Source organism: Talpa occidentalis, unplaced genomic scaffold, assembly GCF_014898055.3.
Source record: "Talpa occidentalis isolate TD23 unplaced genomic scaffold, MPIMG_talOcc4v2.1 talOcc4.7, whole genome shotgun sequence".
Classification (NCBI taxonomy): Eukaryota; Metazoa; Chordata; class Mammalia; order Eulipotyphla; family Talpidae; genus Talpa; species Talpa occidentalis.
The window spans coordinates 20,687,472-20,709,396 of NW_023605083.1; the positions used below are offsets into that span (position 1 = coordinate 20,687,472).

A 21,925-nucleotide genomic window follows, 5' to 3' on the forward strand; every position below is an offset into this window, starting at 1 on the left:
AAAGTGAATCAAACTTAAAAAAAGCTAACATAGTTTTGAAAAACAAGATTGAAGAGAGTTTTTGTGCCAAATATTAAGATAATATAAGAATGAAGACAGTGAATAAATGGGCAAATATATTTAGAGTGAACTTAATCTGTGACAGAAATGGCATCAAAGATCAAAGGTGTGAAATTAGCTATCCCACATGAAAAAATTAAAAATATCTGATGTATATTTCACACCAAATATACAGTTGTGTTTCAGGTGGATTAAAGACCTACATGTGAAAAAGACACTTTCAGTTTTTAAAAGAAAATTTTTTCCTGATGTCATATTAGAGAAAAAATCTTAAACAAGTCATTAATACAATCACAATTAAAAAAAAAGACTGCTGAAGTTGTTAACACCAGAATTTCTGTCAAAGTCTCTCTAAATGAGGTTAAAAGACCAGGAATGCACCAAGAGGAGATTCTTGCAATTCTTGTAATTGATAAAGAATTTAAACCAGATTTATGAACTCACAAAAATTGTAAAAACATCAAACAACCTGAGCTAAGATGATTGAAAAGGGAATTCATAGAGAAGAAATCAGAATAAACTTATGAAAAGATCTCAACCTTGGTGAATGAAATGCCAATTCAGATCATTCATATCAGCAAAGATGGAAAAGATTGCTAATGCCAAGAAAATAATGAAGATGTGGAATAACACAAATACTCTGGAGAGTAATTTGTCATAAAATAATTTCCAGCCCAGCAATGATAGGTCATACATGGTCACAAGGACACATACGCAGGAATATTAACAGCATTGTTATAAATACTAAAAAACAAAGACAACCTAACTGTTCATCAAAAGGAAAATGAAAAGACTAAGGAATATTCATATAGTAGTATATTATATAACTGTTAAAATGGGTGCATACCCTATGTTTATAGCAGCTCTATTTACAATAGCTAAGCTTTGGAAATAGCCCAAATGCCCAAAAATAGATGACTGGATCAAGAAGATGTGGTACATATACACCATGGAATATTACTCAGCATTCAAAAAAGATAAACACATGCAATTTGCAGCAACATGGATGGCGCTGGAAGGGATCATGCTCAGCGAAATAAGCCAGAAAGAAAAAGAAAAATACCGGATGGTCTCACTCATAGCAGGAATCTAGAAAACTTAAATAAGGGACCAGGAAAATGACTAACTATAAGAAAGTGAAAATCAAAATCAACAAAAAACTATGAACCAGAGACACTTTTTGGGGGGTGGGGGGCGGGAGGGGAGGGATTGGGGTCAGAATGGGGGGGTTGCAATTGTATGGGGAATATAAAAATAAAATTTATTAAATAAAAAAATTAAAAAAAAAATAAAATGGGTGCATAATAGCAACAAAGCCATACATTGTGGCCTATATTACGTACATTAGGCTTTATATATAAAAATATAATGTAGAGCAAGAGAAGCAAGTTGCAAAAGGTCACAACCAATATACCATTGTATATATTATGAAATTTGTTAAATAACTTATTTAGATACATACAGGCTATGTAATAAAAGCACCTATAAAAAAGAACTCTTCTAAATAGAAATTGCTTCTGGATGGAAGTGATATAAATGAAATTGAAAAGGAGCATGAAGGTAAATTCAACTGTATCACTAATGTGTTTTTGTGTTTAAAAATACCTCAAGAATGTATGGCAACAATTAAAAATTTGATTGGGCTAAGCAGTGAACTGCATGGATAGTTGCGGTTACCCTTTATAACTCCTTGTTTTTAATATTTTATAACCAAAATGTTTTCATAAAAAACAGGGGTACAGTGAGCTTGGGGAACTCAGATATAAATAAAATGAATAAAAACAATAACATATGACTGTCCTAGCTGGTGATAATTTGTCTGAAACTCAAGATTATGAAATGAAGGCATTTATTTTCCTCAGCATTAACTGAACCCTCTTAAAATACCCCCTCTTTCCCTAGCATCCACCTTCAGCTTTCAACCTGTCTTGCTTACTGGCTGTTCCTTGTTTCCCTCCTCAACTCTATAGCCAACACCCTTATACAAAGCTTTTGAACTCCAGGAGCTGAACCTTAGTCCAGCTTTTGAGTACTGAATCATTTCCCTTGGCAAACCCATCCCTACCCATCTGTTCAAAATCTCTGGATATGGGGTGGCTGTGATATATTCATACTGTGAACTATTTCTCTGCAGCTACAATGAATGAGCTATTGCCACACTTCTCAATATGGATATATCGAAACATAATGGGAAACAAAAGAAGCAAATGCTCTTCCCAAGAGCGAATTATATTGCCCTTCTGGGTCCTGGATGCTGCCCAGGGCTGGGCATCAGCTGGAGGCAGTTACTGCCATTGCAGTAACTTGCAACAGTTGAAGATTCTGAAACAATGTGGAAAAACCTTCTGCTCTAATGTTTATTGAGAAAACATAAGTAGAATACAAAATAATACCTCTTTTAACATCATAGAAATTATATATATGAGCCAGAACTAGAAGGGAATTGAGAAAAATGAAAATAGATTTTTTTTAAAATGTGTCAGGATTGTGGATAATTTTCTTCCCTTTCTTTTGCATTCCATCGATTTTGTTGTATGTTTGTGAAACAAGTTATTTTAAAATGTTAAAAAACATAGGATGTAGGGCAGATAGAATCAATCTGTAATCTTTTTGGTAATGAACAGCGAGTTTTCTGAGAGTTGATAATGGGCTTCAATTTTGCTGTCAGAGTCACAGTTTATCTACCATCCCAGGATAGCCATTTCCTACTGATCAAATGCTCTGGGATAAAGAATCACAGAGCACTACTGTATTATACAGCTGTCTGAAATTTTAATTAAAATTTGTTTTTCAAAGCCTTTTACAGATTAATTACATCATTTGTATTGCAGGAAAGGTGAACAAAGGTTACAAGTATTTCAAAGGCAGTTGGTAGAGTTGGTGTGAACAAACTGCTTGCCCAAAGCTGCTGGGATGTTAAGAACCCACTTGGTGGAATGACTGTGGGCCTGTAAATGCTCTACTGAGAAGGAGAGGATGTCTTCTGAGCAAAGAAGTGTAACATCTGGTCAAAATGTTAAGCTTTGGCAGTGACAGGTCTTTGATTCCAATTCAAACGTTGCCACTGGGAAATCTTGAGCACAATGTTTGGCACAGCTAAGTTTCACTTTCTTCTTCGGGGAAATGAGGATGGTAACTTTCACCTAAAGGAATGGATGCGCATGTGAGAGAATGGACATAAAACAATTAGCAAGAGACCCCGCCCAGAGCAGATGCTCAGTAAATAGAAGCTTTTATTTTAGACCCAGTTCTTTTTCCCTGAACTCTATTTTATGTGGTACTTAACTAAGTAATATGGGTAAAGTAGTAATCTATGTTAAGTGTGATTGACAAGGAGGTTGTGGGTCTGGTGAGTGCTATTATTTGAAGAGTAACCACAGCTATGCCTTTATAACCTAGTCCTACTCTCCCACCATACATATATACCAATATAGCTTAAGACTAACCTGAGATCATTAAACATGCAGTTCTGTGAAATATGCCAATGCAACTGTGAATGATATTTTGATACCTCACATGCTTAGGTAGGTAAATCATTCCTGAACTGGCAGTTTGTCAGATATTCTTATTAACAGAAAAAAAGGAGGGAGGGAAAGGAGGAGGGGATGGATGGAGAAGAAAAGACAAAACCAAAGGTAAAGCAAGAGAAGAAAAACCCATTGCTAAGAAAAATATAAGTCCAGTCCATTGTTATGAAGCAAAATCTGTAGGGCTATAACACAGCATCATTAGAATATGGGACTGGCAACTGTAAAATTGTCTGTTGCTCCTGCAACATCCAGAGAAACAGTGGTTTAGCTCCCTCGTTTTTGTTTTTCCAGAGTTCATGTCTGTTATCCACAAGTCCTGCTCAATGATCAAGGAAATAATGAAGAGGGGAGATGGACAGATGGACCAATGATGCTGATTCAAGTTTAGGGAAAGCTTTGAAAGCAGCTGTTTTCACAGATGAATCTCCCTTAAGATCCTAGAAAGGCTGCACCTTATCCTTGGGAACTTTCCAGACCACATTCTATTGGCATTGGTCCTGATGAGGTACAGACCATCTTAACACTCCATATAAGAAACTTTCTCCCCCTCACCCCAGGTGCTCAATTTTCCTGTATCTTTCTGAACTTTGCCCATTTCACTTGGGGAAAAATGCAATAGAGCTCTCAATGAAGTTTTTATATTCCTTCAGGGTATTTTTCTTCCATTGAATTGAATAACCGGGTCCAGAAAATATTTTGAGAATGAAATTATAGTAAGAATGAAATAACTTAGAGCCTCAGCCTTTTGGGGTATAACTTCATATCACTTACCTTAAGTAACTGCCAATGTCTGGGATTGCTGTAGATATCTGTCCTGTTACGTAATTGTGAGACATCCAAAAAATGTTTTACTGGCAGCTTGCAAAGGAAAGAGGGAATGGAGACAAGGCCATGGCTGGGTCTTTTTGGAGACTGCAGTTCCTCTGAGCTCTCAGACTTACTTAGGCAGGTCACTTTACACCCTCCCTATCACCCACTAAGGTTTCTTCTTCGGCAAACAGGGATAGTAATATTGTTCTAATTTACCTTTCATGGTTGTCATAAAAATAAATAAACCTATATGATAGTGCTTTCAGAAAAATAGAAATATACACATAAGTCATTACTATTGGTCTTCAAGGTCCTTTTGGGGACTTATTTTATTAGAATTAAGTTATAGTTTTCCACAGCTGTTATCTCCCACCTACCTCTACAAAAATGAAACCATTTAGGAACTGAATCGTGTCTTCCCCCAAATTCATGTGTTGAAGCCCTAGCCTCCAATGTAACTGCATTTGAAGATGGGATTTTGAGGAAGTAACCAAGTCTATTTTTTTAAGATTTATTTGTTTATGCATACAAGAACTGGGGTACAGGCCAGAGGTGCAGGGGGTGAGAGGATTCACTGGTGACAGAGTGGGGAGCAGAACAGGCAGACTGACTAAAATACACTGCTGAGGGGAACAGCAGGCAAGACAAGAGAGGTCTGCTGCACCATATGGGTAGCTTCCTGGCAGGCCGGGGATTGAACTCATGCTGCAAAGGCTGTGGATAGCTCCACAGTGATGTGTTTAACCCCTTGCATCACCAGGGAGACCCGGAAGTAATCACGTTTAAAAGATCTCATAATGGTGGTTCCTTAATCCAGTAAGACTGATGTCTTTATGAGAAGAGCAAAGGAGACCAGAAGTCTTTCCCCAAACCTATAGAATAAAACTTCTGTGAGGACACAGTAAGAAGGTAGCTGTCTGTAAGCCAGGAAGATAGTTCTCACTAGGAACTAAATCAGTCAGTACCTTGACCTTAGACTTCTCGCCTCTAAAAAAGTGACAAAATGAATGCACATTGTTGAAGCCATACAGGAGAGAGTAACTTGTTATGACAACCTGAGTTAAATAACAGAGAAAGAAAAAGTCCTGTTCAGCAACATCCAGGACTAAGGATGCTGTATTCCTAACTTCAGGCCATCTTCTAATCTGATCCCTTTAAAGGACAGTGGAAACTATACCAACCCCAAATCTTCATCTTGCCTTACTCCACTGTCCCCAAAAGGGCTGTCTTAGCATCTGAGGTTGCAGTAATTAGGCACACCTTCCAACCACCATTGGAATCAAAAAAAAAAAAAAAAAAAAAAAAACCTCCAGGACTTCCTTGTATTTGCATTCCAGTTTGAGAGAGGTCTCCCAAGGACCTTACCGGGACATCCTGACCTGTTACATGTAACCCAAGGCACTGAGATTTGAATTTCTCAGATGTGAGTCAAGCTATATGGTTATTAGTCTAGTACCTCAGTTGTCCTTGCCTGATGGAAAATTTTCCCCACTTATATCTGAATTTTGGGCTCTTTACTTTGATTGAGATTTAAAGCTACACTAAAGTAAAATGATAGAAGTAAATGTTAAGGTTTAAAATCTCATTTTATTTCTCCATGCTGATTAATTTGTCATTCCTTGTCCTATTGGATCCAGCTACATTTCAAACTTTGAAACTACTACATGATCAGTAACTTCCTATCGGTTATCCATTTAGACACTGTGGACATCTCTTGGGTCAAAAATGTGTATTTTTTAAATCTACACTCAATTTTTTTCTTTTTTAAGGTGCAGAAGGATATGTTGACACAAATTCCCTGGCAGGTGATTTTTTTGCAAGTCTCAGGGTAGCCCGTGCTGGTATCCAGACTGAAGAAAAGGTTTCAATTCACATCCATCTCTCTGACCACATAGCTGCCCTCAAATCGGCTTTACTAAAACAGACCTTCAAGTCAGCGTCATAAGGCAGGACACTGCTCTAGGTCCGTCAGAGATGTGCTTTTCCACCTGCAGAAAACCTCGCCTACTTCCTGAACCAAAGCAGACGTATGAGGAGTTCTGGCTTTATTAGCAGGAGGGGTAGGAAAATAGCTGTTTAGCCATAAATTCGGAATCTGGTATGCCTACTGTGAGTGCTGGGTACCTGGGGCCTGACCAAATGGTAGTCCTCTCTTTCCCTCTGTATTCTGGGCCTGGTCCACATGGGCTGGCCTGCTGCCTAGCTTCCCACTGGGACCTCAGCCATTTGCCGAGTCATAACACTCTGGACCAGGGCTCTTTACATTGCCTAGCTCCTCAAAGCCTTTTGCATGAGGAGAAAAAAAATGTTTTCTTTTCTTTCTTCCTCCTTCTACATTGCTGACAGCCACTGCCCTCCCAACAACCGGCCGTCCTCCTGTCTGAACATAGCATCCCAGAGGCATGTCACTGCTTTATGAAGACTATTTGGGGGGATGGCTATTTGGTTAATCACCCCCTCTTTATATGTCAACATACAGGTTGGGAACAAAGAATTTCTCACCCTAAAATTTTGTATAATTCTAACCTGGTCCAAATATCATACAGATGAGGAACCTAGGACTCAAGAGAAAAGCTAAGGTAAGATTTTATGAATTATTCATTACTCACTAATCTAGTCAATAAGTATTCATTGAATATTTACTATCTACAGTATGCACTGTTGTGGTTTCGTGCTTAAGAGAGTGTCCCACTTCAATGTAAGTCCCCCAAATTCTACATAACAATCTTAGCATGTCAAAAAAATAAAATGGCCATGACACTTTCTCCTTCTTTTTACTTTGTTTTTTTAATAAATTTTATTTTTATATTCCCCATATAATTGCAACCCCCTTATATTGACCCCAATCTCTCCCCTCCTCGCCAGCGGCCGGGGGACGCTCAACCGCTGCACCACCAGGGAAGGCCCTTTCTCCTTCTTTAAGCCATAGATTCTATATATGGTTGTTGAATGAGGAGTAGTAAGGCTAGACTTCTTCTGCAATCTACAGGAGTCACAATTAGAGAAGTGGGTCCTTTCTCCACCCTTCTTTTAAACAGTTCCTACACGCCACAGAGTGAGGATTTTTCAATAGACAAGGGTTGGGGAGGGAGGCAATATCATAATGGGGAAAAAAAGATAAAAAGTTCATGAGAGGAAATTATGAGACATCCCAAAATCTTTGGGGGGAAATCTCTTGAATTTTAGTTAGTGAAATCTTTGATGATGTTCTAAAAACTCCGATACTATCTAGGATCCTAGGGAATTACCTCCTGGAAGTTCTTTAATCTAGAGTTTTCTTGTTAATCCACATGCTACATACACACTCAGTAGAGAACTCCATGGAGACTTAAAACAATAATCCTCAGACAATGCCGTGAAAGATTATATAATCATGAGAAAATGGGGTTGGGAAGAATATAGGTTACTCACATAAGTCTTACAATTTATTATAATAAGGTAGCCTCAGCACTCTTTGGTCTTTATTTGTCCATTTCTCACAATTCAGGTCCCCAGTTGCCTCTTTTATTTGTGAAGTGATTGGTACAAAATGGAGGTGGAGTCCAGAGGTCTCATTCTGTCTCTTTTGCCTCCTCTCTGATTATTAGAACTGTTTTCTCATGTATCTCCGGTCTCTGTGCAGACATCATATAAATTACTTTCTCTGAATTATTTGAATTTTACTGCAGTGACCCCTTATTAGAAGTAACAATGAAGATACTTCCATTGAAAAAATCATAAGCATGTGTGCATTTTACATGTACACAGAGGTGCATATATATTTATTTACCTTTCAGGACATAAAAGATAAATATTTCCTTTCAACTTTATATTAGTAATTAGAAGATGAGACTTTTTAAATATAATAGCAATAAACATTTTGGGGCATATGTACGCTAGATAACTTGTTAATTGCTTGATCATAACAACACTCTAAGGCAGGTGCTATTATTAGGACATTAAAATGAAAAATAGTAAAGTAACATAGCCAAGAAAATATAGTCACTAAGTGTCAGTCCAAGAATGAAACCAGTCATCTAAAAACTCCAAAGTTTAAGTTCTTAATTGAGATTTTTCTTGGGAAAGAGAGGTGTGAATAGAAAGAGGGGACAGAGTTATCCCATGAAAGTTATTCAGGAAGCAATCAATATTTGCAAATCTTGAATACAACCTTCTGTTCATAGCCCATCAGTATCTACTCACATACAAATAGCCTTGAATTTGAAAGTTTATGCAATATACTGTATGAAAGTCGTCCATTCATGACATTGATTTGATGTCAATGTCAGCTTGGAGAAGAGGGTGTTGGGGGCCTTTCTACTTGTGTTTAAGCAGGATCATACACTGTATCATACAATTTAACACATACTTTAGAATAATTGTGAAGATGTTCATATTGGGGTGGCAGACTATATTGTCTGGTTAATTGGAAGTCCATCCAATTCATCCCAGTGTACTAAAGGATGTCATGAAAATAGCAATAGAGATCCCAGATCTTGTCAATTTCCAAATAGAAGTTTTCTAACTTTAATAATTTAAAAAACCAAACCAAGAGTCAGCTCTTGTCAAATGCAAAACAGCATTATTATAACTTTAAAAGTACCAGTTTCAGTTGAATGAAGGGATTAATGAGCAAATTCTGCTATTGTATTTTCTAGGAGCGTTGCTATGAACTCAGTCATGGTTACCATTTTTATGAGTAGGTTATTGTCTTATGCGAGACTCTACATTTCCACCTTTTACTCCAGTTTATATTACAGTAACAGTGAAGGAAGGCAAAGAGGAGAGTGAATTAAATGGACTTCCATTTTACTATACCTTAAACAAGTAAAATATAATTGATTGAATATGGAATTAAAAATAAAAGGAATTAATGTGGTCACAGAACTTCCCCTACAAATAATAAAAGAAAAAGGTAGACAAGAAAATACTTGAGAACTCAGAGCAACGACAATGCAAATAACTTTCCTCCCTTGAGTCTACCATGTTCTATGCTTTGCTCAAACAAGTTCTTTATTTTTAGGAACATGAATTCTCAGGGTTTACAATTATTTTCTAACATGAACTTCTACTGAATAATCAGCCTGAAGGAGAAAATTCTGGAAGATATGAAAAGGAAATGAAACCATCATTCTTCATGAAATTTTAAATTTTTCCCTGGATGTTTTTAAACCACACATATCTCAAGAAGAAAAATGAGAAACATGGAACATCTGAAATTTTAGGCAGAAAAAAGATGAACTCTTAGATTAAGTCAGTTGTTCAAAGGCAGCTCCTTTTGACTGTGTAATGATTTAAGAATAGAGTTTCTTCCTCTTTATCAAGTGATTTTGGCACTTTTGATATGCTGTGTTTTAGAAACAGCAGCTAGTTAATTAGAATCATAAATTTAGATGAATTGGGTTAGGATTCTACCCTGCTAACAGTATTGATATTTTATTGCATTTTACTCTTATAATGGTGAGGAAACAATGACTTTTCATTATTTGAAATATTCTCAATTACTCTCTTATGAGGACAGATAAACATTTTTGTATTTGTTTTTAAATAAGAAAAAAAATGTGCAAGACAATAAGGAAAGTAATCATGTGTCTTGCTCTGTAAACATGACAGCTACAAATGTTTTGGTAAAATATGTATTTTGGGCATTGATTTATTGGCAATCATAAGTGTTTTCCTGGGGAACAAAAGGTTTCATGGAAGAAACCTGAATCTTAACACTGATTGATTACAGAAACTGAGTAAGATGTAAAGTCAAGAAGGACTCTATTTCTCTAGTCAAATCAGGAGATGCTTACTTAGATTAAAATCTTCATTGAAAGCATCTTCGTGTATGCAGTTGCATTACTCACTATTTCTACTACTTTGCCAATAATCCACACTTAATTCATTCTCTTAGATCTAAAATAGTGACATTTTGGCCAGAGGAAAACAGTCAAGGCTTTTTTTTTTTTTTTGTCTTTGTGTACCTGAACCTTCATTTTAGTGAAACTGATGGAACAGGACTAAAAATATTTGTAAGCTATATTAACCTACATTTCATTTCCATCACTTTCCAACTAGGAGCAGGAAAAGTCTAATAATAACAACAGACAAAAGTCCTTTAATTTTTTTTTTTTTTTGGTTCATTCAATCCAGAAGAAAAGGAAGCTTCTATGAATGACAATATAAGATAAAAGGAAAGGGAGATTTTAAAGTTCACTTAGGAAAATAGCTGAAATAACACTTCAGAAGTCCTGTACTTGAGTGGTATCTGTCATTTAGCAGTGTGATGAATCTCCTGAGCCTTTGGTCTTCATCTGAAAAACTGACCTATAACGATTCTCCCATTTACCTCACAGGAATGTTATATCACAGGAGTTATTCTGAGTAAAAATGTTTTATAAATTATAGGGACCAAGTCACTTTATGATTTTTTTAATTATTATTTTTTATTTTTTACATCATTGTTCATTTTTAAACAATATTTGCTTCCCCCCCACCTCCTCAGGTGAAGTCCCCATAGAATTTCCTTCACCAGTGCACCCGTGCACCATCACCTTAGTCCTCTGTGCTCCTCCCTCCCTTCCTCTGATCCCTCTCCCTCCTCCTCCCCTGCAGGATGTCTCTGATTTATAATTGTCTGTTTTTGCTTTGTTGTGTTTTGTACTGTTGTTATTTTTTTACACTGATGTCTTATTTGGTTCCCCTATATTCCTGCTATAAGCGAAACCTTATTTAAATAAGTATACTACAATTGACTTTTGTTAGATTATACAATAAATGCATAAATTTGAATTGTGCAAACAGATAGTTTTTAATAAATGTATAGTCTATGTAGTGAGCATTTCTATCAAGACAGGGAATATTTATGTCACTCCAAAATGGTCCCATGTGCCCCTTCGCAGTTGATCCCTTTTTCACTCATGTCACAAACTACCACAAACTTTCTTACCCTAGGTTACTAGAAACAGAGCATGTAATTTTTTCTGAGTTTTATTCACTTAGCATTTTTTTTTCAGATTTATTCATGTATCAGAACTTTGTTCTTCAAGGAGCAGCATCTCTATAAAGAAAAATGAAAGAAACCTTCAGAAAGGGTAGGGAAGTCTGAAGCACAGTCTCCCCAGGAATATTGGAGCACTGAGCTCTAATGTAGGGAGAGACATCAAGGACATGAAGATTGTCCCTGAAGAGTGAAGGACTTCCTCTGCATTGGGTGCCCCTGAACCTGAGAAATGCACCCAAAAAGGGAGCAAACTTATCTAGGTGTGGAAAATAGAGGAGCTTTCCTCTGGAAAACAATAGGCCTTGGAGAGGAAAGATCAGTGAAGGAGGCACAGGCCTAACTGAAGAAGTTAAATTTGTTGACCTAAAATGTCAGCGTAAGGAGCAAAATGAGGTAGTCTCTTCTGGAGACTCCTAGATGTTTTCCTAGGCTCCCTTCTATCTGAGTAGCACCAGCACAAGTAGATGACAGTGATTGGAGTCAGATAAGGAACCAGGATAGGAAGAGAAATCACCCTGTTATTTCATCGTCAGGGGCATTTGAGGCATCAAATTAATCCTCCAATCTAAATGGCCACAACAACCTACAGTAACTGCTCATGCTTGGACTTCCTGGGAAAACTCATGGACTTGCTGGGAGTAGTCAGCAATCACAGGTCCAAGGATTTCCTAAAGCCAGGGCATGTTTTCCTGGGGCTTACTTCCCCAAAGTTATCAGTAGGAGTACATACCTGTGGGAATAACTATGCCTGAGGAACTTCCTAGGACGTGGCAATTGCTATAGCTCTTGCCTGGCATTTACTTTCAACTAGTTCCAGCAACGCCAGGAAACATCCTTCCCTTTGTGCCTGGGAGCAATGGGCTTCTTAGGATTCACTCACTCCTCCAGTGACTCTGGGAACATAAGTCTCCTAGGGAAATTTGACTTTTACACTTGCTAGGAAGCAGGTGATGGTCATAATTCCTGCTGGGGTCTTCTTTGAGCTAAAAATCATGACTTAAGAAGCAGCTGCTCTTCTCCAGTCAGCGTTTGACAGGCTTCTGGGCAGCCTGCCTGCTACTGAGAATGTAACCACTAGAAATCACAACCCCCAGGCACTCTTGCCTGAGCCATAGAGGAAAAAACTGCTTACAAAACCTACTGATATAAGAACTAGGCTACAACTATGGAAGGAATTGTAGTGTGACACTTCAGTGATATCTATACCTAGGAAATTTGCCTGGAGCTGAGTGACTGCAGATTCCATCCTCAGATCAAGTGGTACTTTATATATCAGATAAAGGGTTAAAATCCAAGGTCTGTAAAGAACTCACACATAAAGTAACCCAATCAAAAAATGAGCTTAAGTTCTGAACAGACTCCTCAAAGAAAACCTACAGATGGTCAACGGGCACATGGAAAAAATGTTCATCATCATTCATCAGGAAAATACAAATAAAAATCAGAGAGATCATCTAATACCTGTTAGAACAGTTATCAAAATGACAAGAAAAATAGTGTTTGAGAGATGTGCAGAGAAAGAAAGCCTTATACACTATTGGTAAGAATGCTCTAGCCTCTAAGGAAAACAATATGGAGGCTTTTTAAAATATTAGAAATAGATCTACTCGATGGTCTACCAATTCCACTCTTTAAACTCTCTCTGAAGAACATAAAAACACTGATTTCAATGTATACATGCACTCCTATGTTCATTATATCAATATTTCCATAGTCAAGATACATTAATAATCTAAGTGCCCAATAACAAATTATTAGAAAAGGAAAATATGGTATATATTCACAATTGAATACTATAAAAATGAAAAAAGATAAAATCTTGCCATTTGCAACTACATGGACAGAAGTGGAGGAGAGAATACTAAGCTAAATCAATTGGAAGCAGGAAGACAAATAACAGATGCTTTCACTTATATGCAGAATATAAAGAAAGAAAGCAATTTAACAGACACAAACAAGCCCTTAGAATCTGACTGCAGAACTAAGGTTACCAGAGGGGGACACAAAGAGGGAGCAAAGTGTGGAGTGGGGCCAATGGATTCTGAAGGAGAGTTATTGGCACTTTGAGGTGGGGGTCAAGCATGCTATGGTTATAAACATTTGAGGAGGAGTGAACTGGTTACATTACCTCAAATTTAAAAGAAGCTTGTTCATGAGTAATGATATTTCTGAAATATTCAAAAATGATTAAATGCTCTTTTATATTAAAATATGCAATATTTGAACTTGTATGTATACTATAAAATGTTCATAACAGTTTTATATATCAGATAAAGGGTTAAAATCCAAGGTCTGTAAAGAATCACACATAAAGTAACCCAATCAAAAAATGAGCATAACTTCTGAACAGACACTTCAAAGAAAACCTACAGATGGTCAAGGGGCACATGGAAAAATGTTTTTTGTTAGAGCAGCCCAAGCAGACTGAGACCCCTACCCTGTTAGTCAATGGAAAAGACAAGACCCAATAAGTGATTGTAGTTACCCACATATCTCGTCATGATGATCAACCTGAAATGACAGTAAATCATACAAATCAAGACAGAACCCTTCCCTATGATATATTTATTAAGAAAAGCCCCATACCATTAATGTATTGCATTTGAGGAGTAATCACATATGAGGTGATTGCTAAATTGTCAAGAATCTCACAAAGCAGACAATACATGTCCTTTAGCTTAAAATCATCTATGGTCAGAGTTTTACACTATAAAAACTGGGAAGTTCTTGCTCACTATATGTGATATAACACATGGAGAAGGAAATTATCAATAAAATGAAAAGGCAATCTATGAAAAATATTTGCAGACTACATATCCAATAAGGTGTTAATACACAAGGTATGAAGAAATCATAAATATCGAAAGCAAAAAAAAAATTAACAAATGGTCAAAAGACAAGAAAATATATTTGTCTAAAGAAAACATACGTATGGCCAACAAGTAACTGAAAGGTGCTCAAAGTCACTAATCATCAGGGATATACACATCAAAATGATGTGCACTGTGGTATCGTATCTGTTTGAATGGCTGTTATCAAAAAGGCAAGAGGTAAATGCTGTACCAGATGTAAAGGGAGCTCTTGTGAACTGTTGATGGAAATATAAACTGATAAAATCAGCATGGAAAAACGTATGGAGTAAAACTACTATAAATTGCAATAATCCCACTTTGGGCTATATACCCAAAGGAAATGAAATCATATCAAAATATACCTGTAGTACTATGTTAATTGCAATGTCACAGTCACTAAGGTATGGAAATAACCTAAGTGTCTATCCATGGAGTAAGGGATACTGAAAAAAAGAGGTATATATACCTTCAAAAAGAAAGTAATACTGCCTTTTTCAACATCATGGATAAAATTGGAGGGCGTTATCATAAACGAAATAAACCAGGCAGAGAAATGCAAATACTGCATCCCATAACTTACATGTGAAATCTACTTTTTAAAAAATCAAACTCATATGAACAGTGTAAAATGGTGGTATCTAGAAAATGGGGGTGAGGGAAACAAGGGAAAGGCTGATAAAAGGGTACAAACTTTGATGTAGAAGATAAATAACTATTTCAGATAGACCTATCCTGCTGTTGGGCCTAAGGCAAGTTACTTAATCTCTCTGTATGTGTATCTATAATATGGAAATATTAAAGTTACCTAGTTCACTGTCTACAAGGATTATAAAAGATCATATATGAACACAGTACCAGGGAAATAGTAAATAACCACTCAATAAATATTTAAATAAGGTGAGTAGAAAGTTTAGAGACATGAATTTTATCCCTGAATAGACAATGATGTCTTTAAATTTCTCAATGAGAAGATAGAAGCAATATCCAAAGTAAACTAATCTAGTGTTGGTAAACACTGATGTGTTTACAAAAATGTTTCACAAACTTCTCATAAGAATTCTCAACATTATATGAAAGAAATTCTCCATGTTTTTGGGACTTCAGATGGTTTAGCACTACTTAGTTTCTGCACCCTCATGACAAGTACATGCATGATAAATACTGGAAATATTATTTCACTGTCCTCGATTACTCCTTTATGCCCCTTATATATTTTGATTGTAAGAAGGGAAGAAATTCAGAATCTACATAAAAGACTGAAGAAAAACCTAATTAAAAAAACCCTAGGATTGCTAATACAACACAGAGCTGCCAAAACTGCACGGATAAGTGATTTTGAAACTATCAAATAGACATTCCACAAGGTCAAACAAATGCACTGTGTCTGAAAGTAATGAGTGATTTTAGTCCAACAGTCATTAAAATGCTTAAGAAAAAGGGTTACTTTTCTGCTGGCTTCTGTTCTTTATAGGAAGATATCATTATTTATATATTCCATCCTACCTTTAATTGCCTAGGTTAACTTTAAACACTTTTTGACAAAAGTCTTCACATACCAGAAGAAAAATGATCTATTCAGGACTTGGAGTTACTTATGGTCAATGACAAAGAAGGTCCACAAAGTAAGCTAGTAAAACAAAGTAAGGAATCTCAGATGTAAAAACATCCATTCCTTTTCTCTCTTCTTTCTTTTCTTCTTTTAAGTATAAGTAATATCAGAATATTTTATCAAAACAGATGTGTGTTCAGTCTCAGATTTTGTACCTAATAGCCATGATTTTGGAAAGCTGCCTCATCTTTTAAGCTCATCTAAACAATGAAGAAAATCTAAAGAAAAACTAAAACCTCAAAAAAAAAGTTATGAATATTAAATGAGATGGTGTACATAAAATGTTCAGCATGATAGCTGAAATATAGTTAGTATACAACATTCAGCTGTAGATATTTTATTCTGTATTTGTTTTTAACTTAGTTGTGCTTACTTGTTTTATTTTGTTTTTGAAGTCTTGAACCCATTAAAGAGGAATTGAAAGCTAGATCAAATATTTTTCTACTCAAACCCCAGGGATCATGTGACTTTTCAGCAGAGGAATGAGCTCAGTTACCATTTTAACCTCAGTATCTGGGACAGAGTAGATGAATAAATAAGTGTGGAACTTTTGGTTTTCTTTTTTGTAACTGATAAGCCCTTATAGGTAGTTGTGATTTTCCACAGACAACCTTAAATAGAATTCAATGTCTTCTTCACTAACCAACAGAAAATTTGCTTAAACAGACCTTGGTAAAACAATGGCTACTTTCCTGGAGATTTAGGAAACAGCAGAAAAGGGGACTTAAATAGCATGTATTTTCTGTTCAGTCATCCCTGATCCCTCTTCAAATCGTAGAGGCCTCTTTCCAACAAGAACTCCCATCTCACACTATTCAAAGTCACCTCAGAACCCTATCTCTGGGCCTTCCCGGTGGCGCAGCAGTTGAACGCTGGGTTGCGAAGCTGCCTGCAGCCTCTACAGCGCCAGCTCGATCCCCAGCCACCCGCGAGGGTCCCAGATGGCGCACAGACCTCTCCTGCCGCCTGCTGCTCCCCTTAGCAGTGTATTTCGTCATTCTGCCTGTTTTACTCTCCCTCTGGCTCTGGTGAATTCTCTCACCCTCCTGTGCCTCTGACTGTACCCAGTGCTTGTATAAATAAATAAATAAATCTTTAAAAAAAAAAAAAAAAAAAAACCACTATCTCTATTTCATATATAAAACAATTTATATAACCTGTATTCCTAATTTACTTAACATTGTTTTTAAGGTAAATAAACAAAAGTTCTTCCATGTTTCAGGCTTCAGCCACACTAGATGGCCCGCTATAAACCACACATTACATTTCCAGTTAGCATGCAACTGAGTGGCAACCATGGACCCCAAGCTGTTGAGGAAGGTACACTCACAAAGGGAAACAAAATGGACTCAAAGTATGAAAGTTTTTTTTTTTTTTTTAGAATTAGTGAGTATACAAAAAGAAGAAAGAATATTCTTAATAAAACTCCCCAAATTACCCATCCCTTCATGGGAAAATGCTCTAACCGCCTCAACCTGAAGCAAGAATGCTAATGCTGGTATATCTGCGGCAAGTCTAAGTTATCTCTGGCAAGGATCCACAAGGAAAGGGATAGGTAAGTCCTAGAGAGACTGGCTAAAAGAAGAGATGCAAAAATCAAAGTACAAAACCAAGATAACAAGTGCCACTACCTCTGCCAAGGACAGCCTCCCCAAGTGTCTCACCCATGTGTCTCTTACAAGTTTCTCTTCTAAGTGTGTCTACTCACATGTCCTCCAACTCTCCTTCCCATCAGTACAAGGGGATAGTTGGGGCCACAGAAACCAGAATGACAAAGATCACATGTGTTCAGTTATAAGCCAAACATGGCTGCTTAACTCCACCCCTAGATCCCAGTGACCAACCCCCACTCCCTATTCAGGACATCAGATTTGTGGCATGTGGGGCATTGTTACATCCTTGCTTCTACTTCATCCTTTCCTATAAAAATTATATTTAACGTGTAATAATTGTCACAATAGACTAAGCCACAGGGGAACAAAGACTGTCAGTAAAATTCACCACTTGGGCAACAAACTTGAATATAATAACAGGCACCTCAGTAAATGATTATTTGTAATCCACGTCACAGTAAGATATATGAGTTGTCCCTTCTGTGGACAGTATGTACTTTACTACTTATATGCTCTTTATCTAGTGACCTTGCATGCATGAGTGTACATGTTTGCATGCATGCATATATATTGAGGAAGGAGGGTTCTATTTTTTCTCACATTTACATTTAAGTTTTCTTTAAGATATTCATTCATCAAAATCTTGACCCAAGCCTGTTATTTAGGTAAATGTGAAGATATCATAATCCATTCCAGACATTGAAACACAAATATTACAGAGTTTGATCAAAGGAAAACAATGTTTTTGGTAATAACAATAACTCCCATACTGGGGAAGAAATAAAGAAAATTTTTGACATGCCAATTTGCTTTAGATTCAGATGTGAAAACCTTAGAGAGAGACAATGTGATGTTTTTATTTTATTTGCCTCCAGTCATCTACATCATTAGTTCTCTTGTTTTCCTGTATTTTTATTCTTACTCAACTTAATATTCTTCTCCAATCCTATAGCCAAGTCCCCTGTCTCATTCTTATTTCCCTCCCAAGTTCACTCCTGCGTATTCTCTTGATTTATCTTCCTTGCCTAGTATCATTTTCTAACCTTTTCCAGTATTTTTCTCTGACTTCCATTTATCCCCAAGCTAATCTTTTGACCTTTCTGTAATCTCTTTTCTTTCCACATTATCTTGTTTTCAGAGTTGTCCTTATCTGCTTAGCCCACAGTCAAGTTCAGGGGGAACATTCAATCTGAAAAGTCTTTAGTCTATAAATGGATTACCAGTTGTCTCCAAAGGCTTGATTCATCCATATACCTAGAAAAGGGCCCTTGTCCTTCCAAGGCCTTTCCAGAATAGACACTTCTGCACTTTCCTCTGTTATTCCCAATCTGCTCACTGTTTTGAAATCTTTGGCCAGAATTTCCAAGTAAAAGCAGCACATTGATTAACTCAGGTTCTACTCAGTCATTGATCATTTTCTCTCCATTCTACAGTTATCTTCTGGCTTGGGGCTTTTATAGTGCGAGGGGCATTTTGTAAGGGGTTTGCCTGCATCTTTCAGATTTAAATTGATACTCTAAAAAGCCTGACCACCTCCAAGGCAAATGTTTCCCAAGTTTCAATTTAGTTTTCATTAGGAACCAGGCAGCCCCTGTGCCAGCCTGGCTGCCCATTTAAACAGGGCCTCTCTCAGGGGATTATGCAGTTGCAAGCTGAAACATCTATATGCAAATTAGCCTTTCTGTATTTGCTATCAGCTACCACAGAAATTTTCCATTCCTTCAAAGCCTTTTTTTTAACAACAGAAAAAAAGCAAACAGAAAAAAGAAAATCTCTTTAGCATAGTCAGAAACCCTAAAGAAAGAGTGAAAGGTTGCTCCCTATACTACTAATTTCTACTCTCACCCTACCTTCTCCTTCATAGAATTGCAAGAGGATAGAATATCCCCCTTTTTCCCCCACCCCCCACAACATAAACATATCCTAAGGCAAGGTTATATTACAATTCTAATTTATCCAAACTAAATAACTGGGGCACAACGGAAGTAGGGAAGCTTCTCTTGAAGCTACAAACACAGCTGAAGTTTTTGAATAAAATAAAATTTGATTATTTTAAAATAGATAGAATTAACTGTTATTTGCATGAATAGAGGTGAACAGCATTATGGATGGATGGTTTATACATCATATGAACATAAGTTATTTAATTGAAATACAAGGTATATTTGTGCTAAAGTTGAGGACTGTAAGAGGCAGTGAAGCATGGCTGTTAGTCCTTGAACAGGTTTTCTGGGCAAAAACTTTTTTTTTTTTAATAAATTAATAAAAAAATTGTATATACTTAGAAGCATTCAGAATGTCAACAAAACAGCTGCAACATTTTTTTTTTTTTGCAATTACAGAGTGGCATTCAGTTAACAGAACAACAATTATTTCATATAAGCTGCATCAGAGACAACTGAAGATGAAAAACTACCATCCCCATATATAACCAATTTGTGCTGTGCACCAACAAATTGCCATGCCAATTTACAACTCCCATACTGTACCAGGCAAGGAAAATACCACCAGGAAGGGCTATCTAAAGACTCATTCGGTAGTGTGTTAACTACACAAAAAAATACACTGTACAATTTAAAAACAAATCTTACACAGCCTTACATTTCAATTTTTTTCTTTAAAAGAAGTGAGTTGTATACAGGGGGGTTAAATGCTTCATAGACAAGGAAAAAAAAAAAAACCGCGCTAGAACCAACTTATTCATCATCATCATCCTCTTCTTCATCTTCATCCTCTTCATCTTCCTCCTCTTCTTTTTCTTGCTCTTTTCTGCCTTGATGACCCCCTTTTTTGGCTGCATCAGGCTTTCCTTTAGCTCGGTATGCAGCAATACCTTTTCTGGATTTTTCCTTCAGTTTAGCAGCCTTCTTTTCATAAGGCTGCTTGTCATCTGCAGCAGTGTTATTCCACATCTCTCCCAGTTTCTTTGCAGCATCACCAATGGATAGACCAGGATGTTCTCCTTTGATTTTTGGGCGATACTCAGAACAAAACAAGAAAAAGGCCGAAGGTCTCTTGGGTGCATTGGGATCCTTAAACTTCTTTTTTGTTTCCCCTTTAGGGGGGATAAAGTTTTCATTTCTCTTTCATAACGGGCTTTATCTTCAAACTTTGCCATGTCTTCAAACTTTCCTTTTTCTTTAGCAGACAAGTGCTCGCTGAGCACTTCTTAGAAAACTCTGAGAAGCTGACTGAAGCATCTGGTTGCTTTTTCTTGTGCTCCTCTCAGCAAGTTTGCACAAAAAATGCATATGATGACATTTTGCCTCTTGGCTTCTTGGGATCACCCTTGCCCATGTTTAATTTCTTTTCCTCAGCGAGGCACAGAGTCGCCCAGTGCCCGTCCGGCTCTCAATTGCCCCGGTGCTGTCTCTGTGGAGCTCAATGTACTGCAATGGCTGGGCAACAACTTTCTTATTTATAAATAAGAACCTGAACCTGATCAGTAGGTCCTAAAGTATTAGAAGACTTCTCATGCTTTAACTTTGTACTGAGAAGTAATTTCCAATTTATAGTTGCAAGACTAACAGAAACAAACACACATTATCCTTCACCTAGATTGACCTATAGTTGTCATTACAGATATAAATGCCTATATGTATATATAGAGGGAAATAAAGAGATACTTACAGAGAAATCTCAGTCTCTCTCATCTTCACAAACGTGCGCACACGTGCACGCACACACACACACACACACACACACTTGAAATTCAAATTGAAATAGGTTAACAGCTTTATCTGATAAACCTGGGGGGCAGAAAAGTGAACAAAGAGTGCAATAAAGAGCAAGTTATCAATGTGGGTGTCTGAGGTTCCCTCTCAGGGAGGACCTTCTGAAATATGATACAGAATATTCCTCAGAACTGACTATAGCAGGACAGAAAACTTGAGCCTTATCCCTTAACTCCCACACAGCCTGCCTTGAGGATTGTCCCCAGGCACCATTCATTCTTTGGCCCTTTCGTTTGCCGCTGGTTTAAGTCTAAGTGTGCTCCCTGGATGAAGCAAGTTTTCAAGCAGAGGAAGGCATTTAAAAGTGGAAAGTTGTCCAAACTCTACCTCAAACTGTCTACCATCTACCACAGGTACAGGGGACAGTCAATGGTGAGTTTTGGAGACTGTGAGCAGGGCATCCACAGTGTCAGGCAGAGTTGCTTTTCACTAGCTGCTTCACTTTGCTTAAGCTCACAAAACAACTTTGTGACTATCACAGGGATTCTTAAATATTACAGGGAGCTTGATGCAGTTGAAGCCTCTGTCATTTACGACTTTCAGTGCATCAAAATAAAGACATCCTGGTCTTTTACACTGACTGTGGAGCTCAGGAGCACCTGCTCTTGAGATGCACTTGCTTTTGCTTTTGGCATGCTGGTGATTCACATTCCTGGGCTAGTAAGGCTATAGGATAGGCCTTTAGATGGTGCCAAGGTACTATTACTTGAAATAGTGTCCTCTGAGGTTGTCTAAGAGGTGGCTGGCCTC

The 21,925-nt window shown here is 37.1% G+C and overlaps 1 pseudogene; it reads right to left on the minus strand.

Annotated features, from left to right (window-relative positions):
- Positions 1-20,128: 20,128 nt before the first annotated feature.
- On the minus strand, positions 20,129-20,789 carry LOC119232404 (high mobility group protein B1-like; annotated as a pseudogene).
- Positions 20,790-21,925: the final 1,136 nt, after the last annotated feature.